Source organism: Xiphias gladius, chromosome 6 (assembly GCF_016859285.1).
Source record: "Xiphias gladius isolate SHS-SW01 ecotype Sanya breed wild chromosome 6, ASM1685928v1, whole genome shotgun sequence".
Classification (NCBI taxonomy): Eukaryota; Metazoa; Chordata; class Actinopteri; order Istiophoriformes; family Xiphiidae; genus Xiphias; species Xiphias gladius.
In genome coordinates, this window is record NC_053405.1 from 17,477,923 (window position 1) to 17,502,978 (window position 25,056).

General features: G+C 40.0%; 1 protein-coding gene across 1 annotated transcript in view; it reads left to right on the forward strand.

The window, feature by feature from the left end:
* agbl4 (AGBL carboxypeptidase 4) overlaps positions 1-25,056 on the forward strand; it is a 277,105-nt gene that overhangs the window by 219,844 nt on the left and 32,205 nt on the right. The gene's annotated exons all lie outside the window — the stretch shown is intronic.

Below are 25,056 nucleotides of genomic sequence, written 5' to 3' on the forward strand. Positions count from 1 at the left end.
CAAAAGGGGGTGTGGTTTCAAAGGCTGGTTTCTGGGAGCGTGATTAAGCCTAATCCTTTAACTAAAACCATCTTTAGTGGGGGAAAGCTGTATGGAAGTACTGTTTTTAACCCAGATTTGGCTTAATCTGTGATGGCAAGGCCAATCTCTATCAAATGTACCAAGTCACTTGCAGAGGAGCAGGGATTTAGCAGCATATTAGTAAAATACACCAGTACCTACCCTGGCATAGCCATTAATGGATACTGTAAGCTAGTTTGGCTCTGTTACAACATCAGACCTTCTAGTATTCTCACTGTCACACTCAAGTAGCAATAGGGAGGAAATGTAACTTCACTGGCTCTGTGATCCTCATCCTGTGCCACCTGCAGGTCGTTACTCTCCTGACATTTATATGGACTGGATTTAAAAATGAACATGTATCAAGATAATAGCAAATCCTATCCTCCTTGCTTGGTGTTTTGGTGTATTTTGTGAACACCTGTCAAAGTTTCAGAAGTGAGGGAGCTTTATGCTGCTTTTTGACCCTTTGATTGGGAAAAAGAGATCCGTTTCTAGCGTCACCATGTAGAACAAGATGAATGGCTTAATCTCACAGTTTTTGCAGCTAAGTGTACACAAGATACATTACTCTTTTAGCCTCAGATACAATGTCAAACTTACTTCAAAATGAGACAAATGGGAGGAACACATTGTTAGGCCTATATTTTTCTTAAGGTATCAGTAACTTTGTATACAATCCACAAACCGGTTCTACTTCATCTTACTTCACCGTCCTACCTCATTGTTACTCTGGTGTTTGTTTGTCAGTGACTGTAAACTATGTGTATATTAAAAAAAATCTATAGGAAAAGGTATACCTGGTTACTCTCGATATGTATAGCATATAAAACTTGTAAAACACCTCAGTACACAAATATCATTCTTAGGAAAAATCTGTTTTATTACCTGCTTACAGATGCTGCTGTACAGGGGTGTCTGCGTGACGGGTCGTCTCTGAATATATATATCTTCGCTCTTTGCTATGTCGTGCAGTTGATCAGTGGTTGTGTTCTGTCTCCGTATTGCATTCTGAGATTTTTACTGGTTGACGGTGCTACCAGCAAACAGTTCAAAAACTGATCTATTGGACCTCAAATGGTGCTGTTTTTCTATGTTTTTATCCTCATACAGCTATGTTTTATTCAGGTGTGTCAACCGCTACTATCCCCTCAGCTATTCAAATTTTAAGCCAAAATATTTCGCAAAACCAATAACCCTGCTATTACTGTATCAACTATATGCTATCCATCCAAATATTGTAGATAGTGATTATATCCTCAGCTGTGAGTTTCAGAAGTACCTCAGAACTTGCTGATTTTCAATGGATGCATCTGCTTCTAGGACCTGTTGTCTACCAATATTACGTTGTTGAAGTGTATTTTCAGAAATATGCATTTTTAATGGTTAGATCAGGTTACACTATAGATAGTACAAGATTATTAGTTCACACTCAGATGACCGTTGAATTAAAGGATACCACTGTTCACTGGTTGCATGACAGGTTGTCATAAAGGAAATTTCAGTTGGACTGGGTGGTGAATATTACAGTAGAAGAGGTCCTCAGCTTAAAACAAAAATGAAAAAAAAAATTATTTTTGAGTCAAAGTTAAGTTCAGTTTCTTTTACAGAGGATAGATTCCATTGGTAGTTCTAGTTTATGGTGGAAAATAATAGAAGTTATTAGAAGTAATTTGGGAATATACAAACTAGTGCCCCATCTGGTTGAAAATGAAATTTGAAAAAAAAAAAAGTTTCATCCTGTCAGTTTCGGATAATTTTATCTAGTTACCATTTTAAACTGTGATTCCCCAATTGTATCTGTTTGTCCCTCAATGTTGTTTAAATAATTCAAATGTACTTTTGTGTGATAAAAATATGAATTTAGTTTAGCAATTTGTTCATGATTGACTTACTGTGAACTAGAGTCATAGATACTGCACCATACAGTGTCTGGACTTGGCTTAATTATACAAAAAGTGCATTATATCTTCTTTTACCCTGTGCAGTAATACCAATGGAATCTTTTCTGCGCCAAAGTGTTTGCAGAATGTTGAGGGGTTTTTTTTGGGGGGGGGGGTTGGTTTTTTTGGGGGGGGGGTGCTCTCTATCTGTCAGTATGTATGTATTTGTTTTCCTGTGTTTTTTACTCTGATCATGCCTGTGAACATGAAATGTTGCCAGGGAATTCCTCTCTACTGTGAGCAGTGGGCTCAAATACACAGGAGTTGGTTTCATGGAAGCACTTAAGCCATTCGTTGGACTGTTTCATAATGGTTCAATTGTAAGCTTTGCTCTGGTCCGGGGAAGTGACCCAGAGAGTTCTGTGTGTAATTGAATTCCTATGCAGGTGTTGAGTTGTAATCACCTGGTACCACATCACTGTTGGGTGGAGGGCCAGCCATAGAAAGATGACTGGAGAGTGTTCAAACAACAGCCTTGAGATTGAGTCAAAGTGGACAATGGCGACATGACAAATCCGTACAGAACTATTACTACATTTTCACACTCATGGAGTTGAACTAAACTGAGCTATACAGGGCTGCTTGGGTATATACCTGTCTGTAATAGTATAACTGCATTGTATTGATCATTAGGGAAAGACAGGGTTATTACTGTATGGAGTATTTCCAGCTGGTATGATAATGTGAAAAGAATTTCAAGACTATTGCAGTAAACACTCCCTCACCCTACTTTAGCCTCCCAGAGGCACAACCCTACATTTACAGAAAATTTTATGTATATGCGATAGAGAGTGTACATGTCTTTGCTAAACCGGCCACACCTCTGCTATGCGAGCAACTCTTTGACGCTTAGCATCCTGTTCTGTGTTTTCTCTTGCTGCATTCAGGAACACCTGTCAAATGTATAGATAAACAGAAATAAATCCAGACTTTTATTCTATCAGCACAAAACTTTTGTCTTTTTGTCATTTCTTGACTTGTGTTATTTTATCAAAGTAAACTACAAGATAAGACTCATTTTGGAAACTGAAAGCTAAGGTTAAAACCACACTGGAACTGTTTCCAGCACCTCTAAACCTGGCTAGTTAAGACGTTCCATATTGGTTGTTTAAGCCATATAAAAACTTTAGGTGCCAGAGGGCTGGCACCTTTTTTTCGGCTTGGAACAGTATCTTCCTGGAGTTCCTCTTCTATAGCTGCTTTTGCAGCTTAAGTGTTATGCTAAGCTAACCAGCAACTTGGTGCAACTTTTTATCTAATGGACAGATAAGAGATAGCATAGCATAATTCCTGGAAATGCTAAATTATTGCTTTAATAGTAACACTTGCATCAAAGGAATTCCAGAAAAAAATCAGGCAGACAGCAACTTTTGTGATCAAATTTCTGACAAATCAGTGTTGCCGTACCGTATTGTTCGCTATTAAGAGACATTTTTGGAAGTTACAGGAGGCTCTGAGTGATTAGTAACTCTACAGGTGGTATTTTCACCTCAATCTGTATATTTTAAAACCACCAAATCGGTGTTAAATCTAGCCAATATTTTGGAGCACAAACCTGCTTCAAGCTTTAAAGGTATTATTTTTTACATTGGAATACCACTTAACTGATGTCAGAAGAGTTTTTATTTTCAAATTGATGGCCAATGCGTGCTGAGTGGGTTTCATTAAACCTTAATGACCCCTAGGCTAATGCAAATTTCTCAGCACACAGCGACCCAGTACACTTTTAATTTCAATGCAAAAATTAAAATTAGAGTTTGAGTTAGCCATATGATTGTAGAGCTTTACTTTTAAAACATGTCGCCTAGGAGTGTGACACTGTAAAGACAGACAGATTTCCATACAGACATAGGTGGATGAGCTCTAGTGTTATTTCTCTGACAACTCATTCCACCATACACAGATCAGTGTATAGCTGTGTAAACTCAGTACCTTTTCACACTAGATCTGACACTAACTTTTCATTGTCACGGGGTCTAAAAAATCAGTCCCCAACCCTTTGGCCGTAGTTTGGTGTGTTTCAGTTTGGTGTGTGCATGTCCGTGCATCTACAGTGGAGGTGAGAGTTTAAGAGAGATTTCTCAATGTCAGTCACAAGATAAGAGGATGGCAGAGACCAGCACTTACACACACACTATATTTGTTCATTCAGTTCCCATGTTACTTGCCTGCATCTGTGCCACAAAGCATGCCGATTTCTAACATGTCCCATGTCCAAACCATACTGCAATATCAACTCAGCTGCATGAGAGCAAGATAAGATAGAAATAGGGTGTTGACATATCAGATTGCTTGTAAGATGGCTTGTTTGGAGAGGCTTGTATCTAAAATGAGCTCCATCACTGAATGCTGGATTTGGTTGAGTCCACATTGGAAACTGATAGGAAGTAGTCACTATAAAAGCCATTTCGTCTCTGTTTCCTTCTGAAAAGACTGAGCTCTACTCAATCCCTCATCTCACCTGTCCTCTCCCCTGTCTGGCAACACTGATACATTTCCATATACTATTGTCTCTGTAAGCAAGTGTGTTGTGTGTCCACGCTTTTCCTGCAGCCCAAGGGGACTTCTCAATATCATTATTGCTAGAGCCAGCCACATGCCTGTAATGTATTGCTGCCTGGCTTTATTGGCAGTGCGATGATTCAGTGGTGGTGATGATGGATTAGTGCCGGCTGGGTCGAGCTGGGCTGGGCTGAGTTGTTCCAGACTGGGCTGGGCTCTGCAGCGTCACTGTCTGTCGCATAAACTCTGTGTCCTCACACAGTGCAGTATAGAGGAAGACATATTGTATTTGTGTCACACAACCAACCTAATGAATATGGTCATTTCAGTGCTTTTATGGAGCTTCTTGGTAAATTGTATGATTCATCGTGTCCACCTTTTGCTTTTCATGCAGACACAGTTTACACAGCAGTGCCACATAATAGGTAGCAGTAATGCATTCTCTTTATGATCTTGTTACTGTTTTGAATGTGAAAATATAACAGCTTTGGTTGCCTCCTGGAAGGGGAAGTTCAGAGAGGGTGTGCTGGGTGCATATGTTACCTCAGTGTAACAAGGTTTGATGTTTCCAGGAGCACACACACACTCACTGGGTTTAGAGGAAAGACACGCAGCGGCATGTTTTATTACTGAATATGAAACACACTCCATATAACACAGCCACCCAGGCCGACCTAAACTAAATGGCACGCTGGCCACAAGCTAAAAGTCAAAACCCAATACTCAGCTCTTGATTACGGGCTTTTCAGTCTCTCGGCTGGCTTACTGTTGTACACTGTCACGTTGATCTGGCTCCAGCCTCACTGCAAGAAAATAAATGGACATTAGTCCTAATGTCTTGCTGCTTGCATCAGTGACCGGCCACCATCATTGCTGCTGTTAACCTCTCCTACCAATAAACACTCTGTTTCTCACAACACCACATGTTGGTTTGGTTTACCAGTGCACAAGAGTGTAACATAGAGTATCTATCAGACAAGTACACAAGATATTCAGCATCAAATGCAAAGACATGAATGGGTTAAACAACACTGTCAGGATTGTTGACGAGTCTGTCTTTGCTCTTGGGCAATTATTTGTCCTGTTTGTCCATCACTGACAGAAACAATTCACTGACTTTATTTCCATTTGACCCCCTTGGTTTGCTCATCCTGCAATTTTCTCCCCTCAAGGCACGGAAAGCGTTCTCATTACTGTAAATAATTAGAAAGTAACAAAAGAGTCGAGCTTATACTCTGCTAATTGAATCTCTTTTCTGCTGTTGGTGTGATTGTATGTGGAGCACTTAATTGTCTCTTTTCTCAGAGAGTTGTTTTAGTTTTCCATTTTAAGCAGCCCACGTAATCTACACAGCGTTCATTTATAGCATGGTGCACACATCCGTATGCAAAATATGCAAGAAGCGTGTTCATTGTTTTATCCGTGTTGCCAGTAATGACGTTGAATCATACAATATCTCTTATATTCCCATCTCCGCCACCATGTTTATCTGAAAAGTGACTGCTGGGTTAACAGACAAAAAAAATAACACTGATTTATTCTGCCTTTGCTCTTCACATACATTGTTGAGGTACCCATCAAGCTCACAGCAGCTCTGCTTCCACTGCCCCTTACATACCTTACTTTTTATCCATCTACAGCATCATGCAGCTGCATGTCCATACATTGTCAGCTAACTGTATGTATGATAAGATATGCTGACTGTAGCTGTTAAATTTCTCCCTGCTGTCAGCGTTATTCAGAGGTCCTTATCATTTTTAAGAAGCTTATTTGGCTGCTTCAATGATAAAAACCGGTAAAGTTTGGAATACATCAGCATCTCCGGTAAGTAGTTGCAAAACTGAGCTCTCCCGCACACAGATGCACACACACATACCTTTGTAGGTGCGCACGTACACACACAGACAACACACGCATACTTAAACACAGAGTTTCCAAATGGCCTCTATTAATGCAGACGGCTCCCCCAATTAACAAGATTCAAAGCGATGATGAATTTTTCATTCTCTGAACATTTAAGCTAATTATGGCCCAAATGAAGCAGGTTCCAGTGAATCACCATGGCAGGGTCTGCCAATGGCAGCCAATGTCACTGTCACAGTGCCACTCTGCACCACCACCCTAATCACTACAGCTGCTTAATATTCATCTCTCACTGCTCTCTTGTCGCCTCTCTCCTTCCTAACTCACCTCACCTCTCCTCCCACATCCTCTTTTCTTTTCTCCTCCCCCTGCTTGTTTTGCTTCTTGCGCCTTTCCTCACGTAACTTTAACTTTCCTCCTCTCTCCCCTGTATGTCTCTCCCCCTCCATTTCTCTCTCACACTCAACCTCTCTCTCGGTGCCCTAGATGTGTTGTTTAAAATGGAAATCAACTAATTGCCCTAATAGCATTTTAATGATAATTCAATGTAGTAAATAAAGCTTGTTACAAGCTAAGCAATTCTGTTGGATTTCAAGGTCAATCAATCTGTGTCTGATACAATCTGCACTCCTCCTTGATGATGGGTGTGGGATGTAAGAAGTGTGTTCTTTCGCTCACGCATCCTACAGATCTAACTACATTCATGTCAACATCTATAGATCCACAGAAACAGGCAGAGCTATCATTGTACAATTCATCATCTTCTTTCGAAATACTATCCAAGCCATGTGTTTTTAGACTATGGTAAATCAAATAGCCTGATTGGAGATAGTTTGTCAGTGTGTATATATTAATCCCTACTACCAAAAGAAAAAAAGGTAAATATCATTTACTTGTAAATGCAAAGGATTTGGAAAGAAAAATAATCTGTAGCCTGCTCTCATAGTAGGATAATAGGAGGGTGGTGAATGAATTTATATTTCATATTCATTGTGAATCTCTTACATCTACCCGAGTTGGAGTTGTTTATTCTGTTTTAACTATTCACTATTTCTTTTCAAGTGATTTTCACTCAGTACACATTCTATAACATGTGCCAGAATTGCGTGCACTATAAACAGTGCATGTAGATCATGAGTGTTAAAAGATCACTTCTACATACAGTACAGGCCCCAGATGTCTTTTTGTTGATCTGTCGTAGTTTTCAGTACTGCTCCATAGTTTGATATTATCCCTTTTAATCATGTGCTCTGCCTTGAACAAACACAACAGCGGTTGTTCATGCCATTTTCTTTTTTGTTTAGTTTATCAAATCAATTTTTCTCAAGAGATTAAAATACCTGAGTTGTTTCAAGTCTGATTAGCTTTGTGAGTCAGTGTTATCCATTAAAGAGATTAGATTTACCTTGTAATCAAAGATGAATAATTAATTTTAGATTTGGATTCTTCTGCACATTTATCAACCACCCAGACTAAACAAATTAAAAATGATGAGGAGCTTGAGCTAGAAAGAGAAAAGAATAAAGTGCCTTGGGAAAGAAAGACAATTTAATTTTTCTTTTTATGTTCTACCAGTGGTCATTTAACTGGCCTCTTTATTTAAATGGTAATGTGAAGCCGGCTAAACAGGCATGGCGAATCAGCCTGAGAGCAGAGGGAGACTTCAAAAAAAAAAAGATGTGGTGTTTTAGGATCTGGCAGTTTATCTGGGTCTTTCCTCCTGTCGTCTGACAGAGGCAGGAAGAGCAGGGAGCTGATTGAGCAACAAGGACAACTCTTCTCGGTGTTGGAGTATAATTAATTAGGTGTGATAAATTATACCATTTCTAGCAAACCCTGACAGCACTGGCACATGCACCCTCTAACACACACACTCAAATGCATGTGCCCTCTGTCTCTGTCTCTCCTCATATAGACATGCTCATACACACGCACACGCCTAAACATGCATGTCAGTATTTCTTAAATTCCTTTGAATGAATGAAGTGTAAACTAAATGCCACGTGTACAAAGAACTTGAGACACATCGCAGCAATCAACAGGATAGCGTATCCAAATACAGAAAAACGTGATCATTTTGTTATGTAGCTCACTGTTTGTCACGGCTGATGAAAGCAGCACAGGCAGGGAGGACCAAAATGCAGACTCAAAGGCAGGCAGATTCAGTGAAGATACTTTAATGATGAAAAACAAGGCTTACAGGCAGATGGGTTGACAAACAGGCAGGCAGGAACATAGGCAGGTAGATGTAATAGGATAATACTTGTTGGTAGCAGGAACACAGAGAAAACCACAGGAACATAAAGAGGAACAAAATCAGATGAGCTGACAAAGAACTGGTGAAAATGGCAGGTTTAAATAGTGGCTTGGGTGGTGAGGGAACTGGGTCCCGGTGTGTGAGTGGGGAGGGAAGCTCAGGTGACTGGAGATGTGGGACAGGTGAGCAGGTGGAATAGTAAACAGAAAAAAAGCCTGGGGACATCTAGTGGTCAGATGAGGAATGGCAGCTCTGCAAGGGAGAACATGGAGACAAAGGGAAGTGAGCAAGGGCTGGAGACAGTCGCCAAGGGGAACTAGGAAGCAGACTGTGACAGTATTACTTTTTGTCTGGTGTAAGAAGTAGACGATACAGTCCGTGAAAATGTAAAGGGGTGCTGAGTAACTTTCTACAAAAGACAATATACTGCATTTACATTTTTATTATTTAATGGAAAATGGATGAGAAGACATAGAAGTGGCTTCATTGTATTAGCCTCTTGTTTCCTCACAAACATAAATGTACTATAACTATGAATGGGGAAGCATCAAGACAGGTGCTGTAAACACAGCCTGCACATACACATTTCTTTTCAATCCAAAGTGGTCATTTAAATTCAGTCAAGGATTTACCTTATTTTCTGCACGTCTTCAGCTTTAACAAAATCTTCTTCTCAGTGATTTCCACTTCACCTCCTCAAAACTGCCCATTTTAAAGTGAGCTAGCTTGATGGCAAAAAAAATACCATCAGTGCGATGAAAACATAGCAGGAAGTTATACCTACTCTGAGCTCTGAATTTATTTGTAGCTGCAGTGAGATTCAAATTTACTGTTTACCTGTAGTGAGATGCTGCTAAGTATCACTATCCACTAGATATAAGAAGATAGTGGCTCTTCTGATACGAAGCACAAAGACTGAACAACCATCACTGGTGCTGTAGAATATTTGCACTGTGCATGTCTTTTGAAAAAACTCCTCCATCAACCTTAAACCTCTTACATCACTGTATTGTGAGTGCTATATGCAGTTCTGATATCTGATGGGATTCATGGCTGAGGACCAAACTGACACTTGTCTGCCCTCGTCAGTGTCAACCTGGACCCAAAGTCTATGGCTTAGACACAAACGCACACACACAAAGAAACACGCTGCCAGCAGGTGCTTTTAATGGCCTGGTGTTAATGAGAGTCTTGTTTAGAGCTGTCAGATGACCCTCGGCCATGCAGACTGACACCAACTCCATGTTCACAGCTCTAGAGGTCACCATGTGGTCAATGTATGTGTGGGCATGTAATGGTTTGTGTGTGCTGGTGCTACACAAGGAATCATTTATTATACCTAAATACCTTTCCAGCCAGTACATTAACACTTTGTCAGCATATCTTTAATGTTTGGTAGTTTAATTTTCAATCAGTAATGTAGATATTAATCTTAATAAATCTTATCTGTTCAGTCTATTCTCACAATCACAGAAAAGGGTAATTCTCATATAACGTGTGTGTGTGTGTGTGTGTGTGTGTGTGTGTGTGTGTGTGTGTGTGTGTGTGTGTGTGTGTGTGTGTGTGTGTGTGTGTGTGTGTGTGTGTGTGTGTGTGTGTGCGCTCTCTTCTTCTGTATGACACTGTAACTGATTTGCATGTGCCTGAAGCTAGTTAGCATGATACAAATATTCTCATAAGAGACAGGCTCATAAAGGAATTTATTACCACCACACATAGAAAAACATGAATTAATTAATTTAATTGTTTTCTGCTCTGTTTTGATTTGTATAAACAAAAATGTATACACTGCACAAAAATGAAGATATCTAAACACAGAATTTTCCACATACAAATGCGAAGCAAAAAACACTCACCGACCAAAGGTGACTCATATGATCAAGTAATACCTATTCTACAGCTCAAATTGTACCTGCACTGACGCCAATACTTGAGTAAATAACACTGAATCAAAAGTTGCTTCATAAGACATTTAAAAACATTTACTCTGTTTTTTCTATAGGATCCATTCCACCCAGTTACATATTCAACTTGTCCCTAAGTTTTTTATTATAATTCCTTCTGGCGTATGTGATTGAAGTGCTTTACATAATTTCCCTCTCAGTCCTGTTACAGCAAGACTCTGCAGTGTGTTTTTGTTGGTCCTATTATTAATTGGTACAGTTTTTTATTTGAGAAAAAATCATAAGCAGATGTTAATAGCAGTCATTAATGTTAATGGGGATGTCACACCTAGAGGGATGTTGAAGGATACCAGAATGGACGAAACATGCTCTTACACCTACTGGACACCTACCTTCCTTACAGGCTGTAACAGTTCGCTGTGTTTGATATTGTGCTCTGAGTCTTTGAGATAAGTTGGCAGCTCCCTAATGAAGGTATCTGCGTAGCCAAAGTACATGACTTTGTAAATGTTTTCAAATGCTCTTTTTAAACTACAGTGGCAACGCAATAAAGGCTTTTTCAAGTTTTGCCCAAAGAGAGTCTACAGTATTTTCTATTTTTTTTTAACCTTTAGCACACTCGCTGTTAGTCTTCCTTTATGTGTTGACAGTGAGAGTGTGATCTGGCTTGCTGTGTGGAGACCAATTCACAGACTGGGAAGCGCCCGTGTTGGAGCCAAGCTGTGAGTGTATGCGTGTGTGTGTGTGTGTGTGTGTGTGTGTGTGTGTGTGTGTGTGTGTGTGTGTGTGTGTGTGTGTGTGTGTGTGTGTGTGTGTGTGTGTGTGTGTGAGTGTGTTTAAGTAAAGGAGACTCAAACTGACAGTTTGCCAGCAGCCTTGCACCTGCACACAGCTAGGTGTTAATCTCAGATTTTTGGGGTTGGTGGGGGTGGAGTGGACGGTTGTGTGGGGAGAAAGAGGGGAGGACAGGCAGATGGAGAAGGAGAGGAAGGGATCTGACAGAGATGTCAGAGGTGGATGAGAGAAGACTGGTGAGGAATGGAGGATAGGTAGTCTGAGAAGTGGCATGTCTGTGACATATAATTCCTTTTTATATGTTTTTTTTGATAGTGGAACAAGTCTGTGTGTGTGTGTGTGTGTGTGTGTGTGTGTGTGTGTGTGTGTGTGTGTGTGTGTGTGTGTGTGTGTGTGTGCGCACGCCACAAGTGGAAGGAAAATGTGCAGCTGTGTGACAGGTGGGACAGGGGAGCCAATTGGATTGATGCATTCTTTCATAGGTAACTGCCAACACCAGAGTGCAGCTGGGGCCTCATTTGTCAGACTCAGGGAAATAGCGTTACAGCATGACGTTTCACTCTGTCTCTGGCACACACATCAACAGCCCTATTCTTCTGGATGGGAGGATGTGTGCTACTGATGCTGCTGTAATCTGGTGTTGAATTTAATTAGGGTTAAAAGGACAAAAAGAGGTTGTAAGACAGGGAAGAATGATGTGTTTATATGCTGTTCCATCTGTGTGTGTCTTTTTGTCTATATCTCACTGAGCGCACTGTATAAGGTGCACTCAGAAGATAATATGTTGCTGCAAATACCATCATGCCTTTCCTTATTCTACATTCATTGGCTGTTGTTAACCTTTTGGCAGCAGCGGTGAGTTTGCCACTGACTGCAGAGCAGGGAAACTTAGACAAGCTCTCTAGAGGAACACTCAGTAGTATGTCAGGGATCTCCATAACACTGTCAGCATAACACACTGCTGGGTAGCCTGAATTATTGAAGTCCATAGCATTGATAATTTAATATGGTAGACCTGTTTTGACAGGGGATGGTTTAAGTGAATAGAAAAAGGAAAAAAAAATTGACTTTGCATTTGGTGTGACACAAGGGGGAAAAACAACAAAGTAACTTGTCTTTGTGCAGGTACAGTGTTTTTCTTTTTTATGTTGCACCCTGTATGTAGGGATTTAATGCATTGTCTGACCTAGTTGAGATCCAGGTAGAAGGAATAATGTGAGAAAAAGAGGCAGACAGATGGGAGAGAGTTAATTGAAGCTGACATGTGTCCAGTGTTTGTGAGTCCCCAGATGAATCATGGCTCTCTCCCATATGCTTGTGTTGCCTTGTTCACTCCCTCTCTTCAGCCATTGCCACTATCTGAAATAGCAGTTTTCACGCCATGAAAGCAAGATGTCCGAAATCATCATGAGGTTTTGTCTGTAATGTTTTTGGTGTCATGATCTTTGTCAGTAATGCTGCTCTCCCATTTTGCTCTGTGTGTGTATGCATATATGTGTTCGTACATATGTTTATGTTGTGCTTATTTTTTGGTTTCATGTTGGCATTTGTACCTGAGCACAAATTTGCCATAGACATTCATTTGTGCATCAGTATTAGTCCAACATCGATGGCTACTGTTATGGACAACACTATTGGTTCTTGTATTATTCATTTCAACTACTCACCCATTGTTACTGCCAACACCACACCAAACTCATCTCCATCTCTGGACCAGGGTCCATTTGCAGCTGTTGATGACCTGGCTAGGTTTCAAGAAGAAAGGAGAGTTGATCCATGGTTTCCCAACTGTCACCACTGCACAAGCAAAGTTAATTTCTGCCTTGGGCTACTCACCTGTTACCTGGAAATCTGCAGCCATCCTCCCGTCATCAGAGGAGACACAGGCCACCTGATCACCCTCTGACTAAGCGATATGCTGGAAAAGATCTACTTTGTAAAACGTGTTGTCCAACTGTGTCGGGAAGCAAAATGTTTGTAGCTGTTCTGAATGGCTACCCTTGAAGGCAGGGTGAAAATCCTGCTATCCAAGAAAGGGGGAGCGGGGGGTTTGTTTAAATATGGGGATAACAGTGTACATTCTTAGACATTGGCTCCTGGAAGGCATTCATAGTGCAAAAAGTGACTAATGTTTCTGTAAAGTTCAAACCTTGCTTCTGATGAGGCATACTGGCATTTTAACAGTGGACTAATCTCTGACCTATATGCAGGTGTGAGTCTTGTGTATTTAATCTGGCTGTGTCGCAGCACCTAACCCACTCTGATCGCTTCAAGACAATGTTCCATATTGATCCTACTTGATCACGCTACCTATCCTTATCAGCCACTTTAAGAATCTGTTTACTGGTCTTTGTGCTTATCGCGCAGCTTAAGAAAGTCAAACTCATCCATGACCAAACATTTAACATGTCATGCTTATTTACTTTGACATAAGTACACCTCTGTGTTGCTTCTTCCCATACCACAAACCGTCTGACCCTGTAAAAGCCAACGTTTAAAGTCCTTAGCAAAGAACCTTCAGGTTGTCCTAGATTCCAGATTAAAAACTAGACAGGGCTGAGCTTTTAAGGTTGAAGCCCCCAAACTCATGATGATATCATCCCATCTGACTCCATGTCCTTCAAATCATTTATTAAAAATCACTTTTATAGAATTTCTCTTTCTTTCTTTCTTTTTTATTAGTGCAGAGTATTGTAACATAGAAGGTGACATAAATATACTATAGACTTATTTTCTTAACTTGATTTTCATTAAGAGACTGTCCTTTTCTAGTTTCTTTAGTCTTTGTAATTCTTTGCTTAGCTGTCAGTGTTGAGGGTGAAATGTTACAAAGTCATACATTAGTGAAATTACATGACTTCTCCCATCAACACAATATTGTATGATACTATAGACCCCTCTTGGCATATTTATCAATTTTATGTTCCACTGTGGAGATCATACTCTTTTTCTCTGTCTCCCTCACTGTGTCATTCTGTCTCTTTTGTTGTCGGGGTGTGTCCCAGCAGGCTTGCCATAGACTGGCAGAGTGTTGATCTGAGTGTCAGTGGGACTGGGGGTCTCCTTTCCCTGCCCTCCTCTCCTCCACCAACTGACAGACAAGGTCAGGGACTCATCCTGCCTGTCTCTCACAGCTCCTGACAGCCTTTCCTTAGGGAGACAAACCCCAGACAACCCTGCACTCCCTGGCACGCACCATCACCAATTAATATTGCATCACCATTTTCTAATTTGCTCCTTCAGGGCCTACTTCTCAGGGTGTGATCAGGCCACCTCGCTTCCCTGCTTCTTGACCTCCCCCAACCTCCCTCCTTCAATAACAGGGAAAGGACCCTTAGATTGGCTAAAAAAAATAGATTACACCACATGTGGCACTCATCTTTGGTGTTGTTGTGTGTTGTTGTTATTTGTCTCAAGTTGGTGTTCTTGATGTATTTTCTTTTGAGAGACTCCAGCATAAATTAGTATTTTTTCTATGTTTTAAATAAAACTAAACTAAACTCCTTTAGGGTTAAGATTGACTAGACATCACTGTGCAGTAACTTAGAATAGCTTTGTCATTATTTTTTGTGCAAAGTGGAATGATTTTTATCCCTTGGTATGTCGGAGGTAAAGGGTAGCTTGTACTGCACTTCAGTTTCACATTTTTTTTTAGCCATGCTAAAATGGCTCTAGGGATGGCAATGACAGTCAGTCAGTTGGTTCACCACTTTGGTCCTGATTTAAATATTGCAAGAACTATTTAATGGATTGTCATGAAATCTTACACAGATATTCACGGTCCCCAGAGGATGAAACCTACTATTTTTGCTGATCCCCTAACTTTTCCTCTAGCACTACCAGAAGTTCAAATTTGTGGTTTTGAGTAAAAAATTTCAACAACTATTGAATGGGTTGCCACTAAATTTGGTACAGACATTTGTGCCCCCCTTAGGATGAACTATAACAACTCTAGTGGTCCTTTAATTTTTCATCTAGTGCCATCATGAGGACAACATTTAATCTGCACAATACTTTGGTTATGACCAGATACCTGCAAAACTAATGGCATTCCCATCAGCCTCAGCTGTACTTTGTGTTTAGTGCTAATTATCAAATGTTAGCATGCTAACACTCTAAACTAATATAGTGATAGTGATAGTGAACATGGTGAACATCATACCTGCTAAACATCAGCATGTTAATGTCATTGTGAACATATTGGCATGCTGGCATTAGCTTTTAGTTAAAAAGCACAACCTTGCCTGTGTGCAGCCTCACAGAGATGCTAGCATGGCTAGTGCCTCTGTGTTAATTTATAAATATTTACTATTTTATTTTATTTAAACTACTGGTCAAAAGTTTTAGAACACCTCCATTTTAATGACACGGTGTACTCTGAAATTGAAGCACAGAAAAGATTTTTCAAAAAGAATCTTGGAATCTTTTTATTGAACTAAATTTAATCTACAGCAGCCAAATGCACTTGTGGCATTCTTCGTATAATCGATTGAATAAAACTGAATTAAGTGAAATCAAATATTGTTACAAAAGTTTGCCCAAATAATGTTGCAGAAGTTCCCATAAATGTGTTGCACTCAAAGGGTGCTTTGCTTTCACCTTCTGTCCAGTTCATCCCAAACCAGCTCCATGGGGTGTAAGTCTGTAGACCATGCTGCTCTTCCACAGTCTTGTTCTTTCCTTTGAAGGTAGTTCTAACCTGGAGGTATGCTTTGGGTCATTATCTTGCTGTAGGCTCAACCCCGGACCACCAGTCTGACTTCCTTTGTTACTTGACTTTTTCATGCCATTCTGATAGCAACATACAGTACCAAATCCTGCAGTACAGCATCAGCGGTTGTACTAACACAGTTTGTTCCAATGCTGCCTTTGTAAAAACAAAGGGTTTTTAACTAATCAACAAAAGTCAGGGAACCTGTAGGAATTGTTTTCATTAACTTCCAAGGCTTAATTTACTTCCATTGCAGCAAATGCTGTAACTTAACCAATTTCTTAATTCCTGAAAAAGACCTGTTTTTTATGAATATTTTCTTTTTACTTTGTGCAGTTAACCACTTACCTTTGTGCCATTTAAGATTATTCACTGGACTTGAACTGCTTAAATTTCAAATAAAAGCTTGAAAACCGGGTGTGTTCTAAAACATCTGACTGGTGACTAATATTTTTCCAACCTTAGGATTGATTCAAATCCAAAGAATTTTGCCAAAGCCATCTCAAAAGAAATAGTCCTATCTTCATTATAGGTATAATTTTGAAATGTTAATAAATGTTTACAACGAATTTTCTCCAAATTAAACATACTGTGTCCAAATCCACCGAGTTTGTGCGGTAAGTGAAATATAAAAGTGTCCATCTCTTTCTGGCATGTAAATTTTAGGACAGACCTTAAATCAGGATCAGAGGGGCATTATTTTATGAATTTTTTTCACAATGTTGACATGTTTTATCATTCTGATGCCCTCCGCTATTTTGGGAGTTCGGAACATGACTTACCGCTCTGTCTCATTGCTAACTGAGATGAGGAGCACATTGCCATTTGTTTCAGCCTTGTACCTCCATTCTTCCAACTCTGAACCACTTGCAGTGAGAGATATAACTCCTCCTGCAACCTTAGTGGATGACTTATCATCCTACCTTGGGGACTGAGTAATGTGCTTGTGGCTCTGAGAATAGCTACAATGCTGTAAATCTGGGTTGGGGTCCCGAGTGGCCCGAGTGGTGCGATGTTTTTGTTTGAGCTCCTGGCTCAAACACACACATACAGCACACTGACGAACAGACACACATATGCTCCTGCTCAGTATAGAATGATGGAGGAGCATGGGGTCCATGTGCCACACCTTGGCTACTAAGGCACTCACCTGGCCTCTCCTCAGCACTGATGAATTTACAATGGCCCTGCAGGCATGGCACAAGCACACAAATACACACACGGACTGTACTCTAGATCACTTGTTCTTGGTGTGGTTCTTCAAAAACATCAGTCTGGAAAAGGTGACGGAGAGAGAAAGAACAGGAATTTCAGCCGGCAGATATGGCTACTCATTAAATCCCACTTGCCTCCTCCTCATCTTTGCTTCATCACGTGAGAGAGATAGAAAGAGTGTAATTTTCAGCTGAGGAACTGTCTGTCTTATGTGTGGCTGATTTTATTCAGAAGGCTGTCTTCTAGACAGTCTATGTGTATGTGTGTGTGCGTGTGTATATGTGTGTGTGTGTGTGTGTGTGTGTGTGTGTGTGTGTGTGTGTGTGTGTGTGTGTGTGTGTGTGTGTTTCACAGATCGCTAATCTCTCTGAAGTCCTGTTTGTTCTCCAGGTTTGCCCCCACTACAAACATTTCCCTGATCAAAGCTGTTGAAAAGGCCTGCCACTTCAAACAAAGTATACAAAAACACACACACACACACACACACACACACACACACACACACACACACACACACACACACACACACACACACACACATAAGTACAGACACAAAGTTCCATTCCAACACAGCTCTACAGCCGGCATGTTGTCATGGCAACCACGTTAATCCTAAACCAACCAGCACGCAGTTGCATCAGGCGAGCCAATCAGGAGCGGGAGGAGAAAGAGGCAAACAGGAGTCTTGAGCTCAATTAACATTTCAATGTTTGTTTAATTTCAAGTGTAGAAGTTTATAATCATTAGAGAAACACTGTATATGCTCTGAATGCAGTGATATAGCTACTCAAAAGTAAGCATGTCGGTGTTCACTATACTATAGCTATTTGTCTCATTACTAAATTAGTATTTTCATTTAAATTCACAGGCTGTCTTTTCCCACTCTTAAGCTTCCCTGCATCTGTTTTTTTTTTCCTTTAAGCAGTTATACAACAATTCAAAAATTCATTTTGTTGAGATATCCCAGAAGTCATTTAATTTCCAGCGATAAGCCATGATGTTATCTGAGACATTTGATGTCAGCTTTATCAGGGAGTTGTATTAACAGCAGGTGTTACGCTGCATTTAAATCCTTTCAAGTTAACTTACAGAGAGATGAGGGAGATGGATAACGCTTAGAATTTTTACCTTTTTTAATCACAAAAACAAAACCCAAAATAAAACTGTCAATTTACCCCACGGGTCGAATGAATTTTTTTTTTTTTTTTAGTTTTAATATGCAGATACTTCAGCTTGGGCTAGATCGCAAAATCCACCATCAATATCAATTAGCTGAGGTAATATTCAGTTTGGGAAGAAAATGAATGAATAAATTATTTTAGCCTTATGTGTAATGGTGGGAGTAATGATCAATACATAATGTAAAGTCTGTCAGCACTCTTCTCTATCACAATGGCAGCCGGTCTGTGTACCCCACACTGCCATCTTTGCCTAACCCCCTGAGGATCAGCCCAGACCTGAGCATACTCACTCCAGCTTCATCACATCAGTCATGATGCATTACTACACTGTAGATGGTTCAACAAACATAATCTAGTTCTAGATTCGGCATTTGCTAATCCTGAAAAAAGGACTGGGGTGTGTCTTCATCCTACCAATGGGGGTAGGACAAGAAAAGTATTCGTATGGAACATTTTTTAAATTAACTGACAAATGATCAACAGTATTTTCTATTTTCCATATAAGGATTTTTTTTGTGTGATCAGTCTTATCAGAGTTTTGTTGTGTTATTTCTTAAAATTACATTTGTAAAAGTGTGGTTGTCTTATATTTTAGGAAAAGGCATTACTGTCATTACAGCAGATGCTTTCGGAAAAAAAAAGTTTCCTTTTAACATTAGCAAGCTAAATTCATTTCACAACTGCAAGAGTGACAGAGGGACACGGTGATTATCTTGGGGAAAAAAGCATAGTGTGTATGTCTGAAAAGTAGTTTAAGATAATCAAGACTGGAAGGAGTTATGATGCCAGTTTAAGATCATAGTGATCAATGAGCAAGAGTCATCAAACAACTGTCAAGACAGCGAGTCCTAAGTGACGGTCCTAAAAATGCTAAGAGTCAAACAAAATCTTTCCAGCGTCCCAAAACAGGCTGCTTTCAAAAGCTTGACAGGAGAATGTGTGACTGTCTTTCCGAAAAATGAAATGCAGAAATGCCTATTTACTAGAGCTGATATTCAGCTGAAAGCTTTGGAAATCACGAAAGAGCTGAATATACCCACAGCCAAGTTCAAAGTCTGTGTAAACGTTTGATGCACCGAAATGGACTGTGCCTCCATTGCAGGACTTCTTGCCCAACACTTCCTCTCAGACTTCAGAGAGAAGCTACTGATTTCGAAAGAAAACTGATTCTCTTTGAGATGGTAAAATGGAATTAAAAAGACCTGCAGGCTATAGTTTTTCATGTTTTCTGTATTTATTTAAATAACTTAATTGAAAAATGTGATTATTATATCATTCTTATTGATGTATACATTAATTTATTTGTATTTTTATTTAATCCTTAAGTATGGCATATCTGCCATATCTTGTTTTACTCTTATCTCAGTTTTTATCCAAGCATAGGTATTTTAAATGGGTGTTGTCAAATTATTTTCTGGCTTATGTGGGACAATAGCTGACTAAACTGCTTAGCCATCGGCCGTTGCTCTTTGAAATTAATTGGCACAAACAGGTTCTATTGCATCATCACTCGGGAGGTTTACAGGCAGTGTTGCCAATTTAGTGACTTTATTTTTAGATGTACTGAATTTTCACACCCTTCAAGTGACTTTTCCTCACAAAAGCACCTAGCGAAAAATCTCACGACTTTTTGGAAAAGGTTTTCCTACTTTCTGTTGAAGAGAGCGTCACCAGTATTGTCCCGCAAGTGCAAGGTCAGGGTTTCCCTCCGCAGGCACACCTCTCTATGCATCTCATTCAATTAACGACACGGCAGCTGACACAGACGTGAAAGAGCTTCTAACTTTCTCTCTGAGTGATCATTTTACAAGTAAATATTGCTGAAATCACAGTACAGCCGCTGTCTTTAACTTACGTGTATGGTGAATTTGTCGGACGACGTTGTGGTCATAAAATCAGGATTTTAGCAGAGCAGAGCAACGTTTGACCTAGTATTGTTTTCTGATTTGAGAACTGGTTAGCCAGCTAAGCAGACCAGACTACAACTCTTAAAATGGAGCACACAACTTTCAAGGATAAAAATGCCAGAAACTGTAATAGTGGTGACAATAGAGACTGCTCTTGGGAGGAAACAGCAGCAACAGAACCCTATTTTATATTAGGAGGTTTTCTCAGGAGGTGTTCTTAAGGAATAGTGCAAAATTGGGGAAAATAACCTTATTTATTTCCTTGTCGAGAGTTAGATGACAAATTCAATACCACTCTCATGTATGTGTGCTAAGTATGGAGCTAGAGCCGGGAGGTGCTAAAGTTCAAAAATTTGCCTTCCAGCACCTTTAAAGCTCAAAAAGTTATTGTGTTTTAGCTCATTTGTTTGTTAGCAAATTAGCGTACCAAAAATGTTGAACTATTCCTTTCAATGATAAACCTGACAAGAAAATCTTTGAGTTTGGCACCCTCCAGTAATAGTATCAAGAAAGACACTGTAGCAGACAGCAATGCGCGCCTCTAGTAATGATACTTGGCATTATCTATTTGTAGATTCATAAGACAAAGTAGTGCTTGTTCCAACGTAACAATTTTATACTTAAATATTAGCCCAGTTACAGTGGTGGAAGATATATTCAGATCTGTTGTTTAAGTTAAGTAGCAATACCAGAGCGTAAAAAGACTCTGTTTAAAGTAAAAGTCCTGCATTCAAAATGTTATTTAAGTAAAGGTACATAAGTATTAGCCTAAAAATATACCTTAAGTATCAAAAGTATAACTACTCATTATGCAGAATGGCCATTTCAGAAATATATTGGATTATAATCAGTGATTTAACTATACTTTATATACTGCTAGGTAGCTTAACCCTTTAATAATACATCATTATATTAGTTGAATATATTTTGTTTTATAATCTGAATATGCAAAGTAACTAATAACTAAAACTAAAAATGTATTGGAGTAAAACGTGCAATATTTGTCTCTGATATGTAGTGGAGTGGAAGAAGATGAAAGTAGCTGAAAAGGGAAATAGTCAGGTAAAGTACAAGTGCAGTCCTTTAGTAAATGTAATTAATTAACCACTGCCAATGGGCCTCTCTAGCTGTTCACCTCTTGGCTTTGCAACTATCTCTAAAAGCAGCAATCGCAGTAAATACTGGGTTTTATAGAAAATAAAAAAACTAATAGCTTTTGACTATATGTAGAAAATTTGCTTTGTCTTGGCTGCTTTTGGTTGTATTTGAACTTTTTGCCACATAAAATTCGTATAACATCAAGAATTAAAATCTGAGACATAAAATAAATATTTTTGCTAAGCGTTCAAGTTTTTCACATCTGGAAACTGTATAAATTGGGAAAGTAGCTAAAGAAAAATTTGGTTTGCTCTTTATAGTTCTGGTGTTTATATAGAGACAGGGCATATTATCCCACTATCTTTGTTATTTTGTTATTGTTTTTGGTGTGTCCCGCTGGCCTGTTGATTTGAGTGGCACACTAAGTGGTTGTTAATGGCACAAACATGACTGTCGTTTTAAAATAGCAGACTGCCCATTAGGCTAGTATTAACAAGGTAATGGCCTGTTACTAAACTGCTGAATGACATTGTTGCTGAGCTGCACTGATGCACACATGACCACGCACAGACACACACACACACACACACACACACACAAGGTTCTTCCATGCACAACCACACAAATACATGCAAGTGGTTTGTATACTGTATATGTGTATAAACCGGTGAGCAGAGCTGCAGACTTAACGTGATCTACAGTAACTTTGAGTTGCTCTTGAGATGTGAAGACCTGGGACAAGAAAACAGGTCGAATCAAACAGAACAGAGAGGAAGAAAAATTGATGGAAAGACATAGCTGGGAGGCGTAATGGTAGTTATTAAAGCTGGGATGAACTATTGCTGTTTGCCTCAGCCCGGCTGTATTGTTGTGGCTCAGAAATTATTGATAGGTAGGAGGAGACAGAGTAATAAAGAACTACAGAACAGTTCTGTCTATACTGCTCTGCTTGTCAGATGGGCTTTAGTTACAGCTCCTCTCTGAAAAGCAACAGTGGTCTGAATGACATTTAAGAACAAACGGTATCCTCTTTGTCTACATAGTGCTCCAGTTCAGCTAGAGGTATTCATGTACTGTTTGTCATTTTTCCTGTAGTATATTGCGTTCTCCAAATACACAGACATGTACAGTATACACAAACACACAAACACACTCCTACACTGTGGTTTGGTGATAGGGCAGCGCAGTAGGGGGTATATCCCTGGGAAATCATTTCTCCCTCTCCTTTCTTCCTATTTGTAACTTGTCCTTTCAAGCAAGACAGCCCTTAAAGTTCAGTGGCACATTCTTCAAAAAAGGCTATTACTGGCTGCCTCTGATTCTGTATCATGCCGCGCACAGACAAGCCATCCGTCCTTTTTATGTGCCCCTCCTCCTGTCATCATTTTCTGAAGGCAAGAGAGGAGAAGTCAGGGTTTCAGAAAGGCCTGTGACCAATGCCTTGAAACCCTAAGCAGTCCCCGCCTCTGACTTTGCGCCAGACGTCCGTATCATATCACTAAAAGGGCCTATTGCTTTTGATACTTGACAGAGCTCCCTCTTTGTCTCTCTCAGTGAATCTCTGTCTCCCACGCTATGCCAACTGTCTATCACACTCGTTCTCAACAGTTACAGGGCTCCATAAAACAGTGTGTGACTGTAAGAGATATGGGCTGCGTCTGAAAGGCATGAACAAAAGCTTGAAGTTGTTGTTGGCCCTGAAGACTAGACAAAGAACAAAGGTTCAAGTAAACACAATATATAGTGGTCATAAGGCGGGATTTCTAAACTTTTTCTGGCCTGGAACCACATTTTTTTGACACCAGCATTTAGAGGGAATAACGTTATAATGAGCATGTGATTCTACTTATTAGAGCATGGATGTAGCTCCAAATTATCAGTATTTCAGAGCACTGACAACACCACTGCTTTATTTTCTGAATAAATATATTAAGGTATATAAAACAAATACATTCATCTTAATAACCTCTGACAAGGTCACGGCGATAAACTGACACACTGAAGAACATGATGGTTCATTCAACTTTGGTTGTTATAGTTTTTTATTCCGTGAATGGCAGTGAAACTCACCAGTGGTAATTAAACATTTATGTCTTAATATCATTCACCTTCAGTAGCATAATGATAAAAAAATACAGTATTTGACTGTTTTTCCATACCTTCGGCTATGCAACTTGTTATGTTTTGCTAGGTTATTAGAGAGCGATTTGCAAACCCCTGAAAATCTTGTTTTTGCTGACCTCCAGTGGTTTAACTTCTCACCTTGCTGCAGTGATGTCAGTGTTTAGTTTATTATTGTCACGGTGTGTCCACATCATTACTCTTTTGCGACACTAACAGGACCAGAACTGACAATAGTACACAATAGTAGCAGTCTGCTCCATGGTCAATGATGGCCAAAGGCATGCATCTCACCACCACCACTTCTCTCCATTTACATAATTAGAAAGCCTTTCAGCTCAGGCTTGAATGCTGGTGTCCGGCTAGCACCGCGTTTAGGACGGAACGTTTCCCCTCCTTCCTGTGCCGCCGATGCTCGTCTCCCTAAATCAGTGTGTCTCCCTTTGTCACTCTGTCACTCCTGTCGTCTGTGACCTCCACTGTCATCATAGATGCCCTTGAGCAGCAGAAATCTCTCCATTTCACAGGGACCAGCCATAAGGGGGCTTGATTGCGGCAAATTGATCCATAATCACACAGTCCTCAGAGCTTTTTATCCTGCCGCCTCTTCATCTCCACTTAAGAGGCCCGCCGTTGGCGTATTTACATGCTGTCTTCTCAAGGGTTTCCTCTGCTTGCTCCCTTCTCTCTGCCTCCCCCTTCTCTTTTTTCTTTTTATTTCTGTCTCTCTGTATCCTTCATCCCCTTTGTGCCTCTCCCAATATTCTTTTCTCTCCTTCTTTGTTTTCCTCCCTTTCTGTCCGGATGTGATACCAATCGGATTGTCTCAACATGGCTATTGTAATCCCCTCCGTAGGCCTGCCCTCCCTCTCTCTCTCTCTCTCTCTCTCTCTCTCTCACAAACACACACACACACACACACACACACACACACACACACACACACACACACACACACACACACACCACACACACGCACACACACACACACACCACACACACACACACACAAGCACAGATACACACACACCTCTGACGACCACATCTCTGCTTCTACTTGCTTTCTTCAGCTACATACGTATTCTAGATAGCTATGATGGCCAGGGAGACAAAGAGCAAGTTAAGGAGGGAGGTGGGTGGAGAGAAATGAGGGAGTGTAGAGATGAGTAGATGACAGGACGAATGTGTAGTCCAATACGTCAGAGGTAGAGGTGACTTAACCCAACAGACACCACAGTAATGTCATCAACAGTGCCATTCAATCGTCTCACCTTCATCTCAGTTGCATCTGTCTTTTTCTCTTCTGCCCATCTGTCCATTTCAGTATTGCTTTACTGGTATGGCTATAATTACAATTACAGTACATATACAGCATGTAAATATTGCCATAGCAGGTTGTGCAAGTTTTACACTTTAGGTACAATAAATCACAATGAATGAAAATTTTTTTATAAATATATACTTTACTATACAAAATAGTATACTATAAACTGCTATAC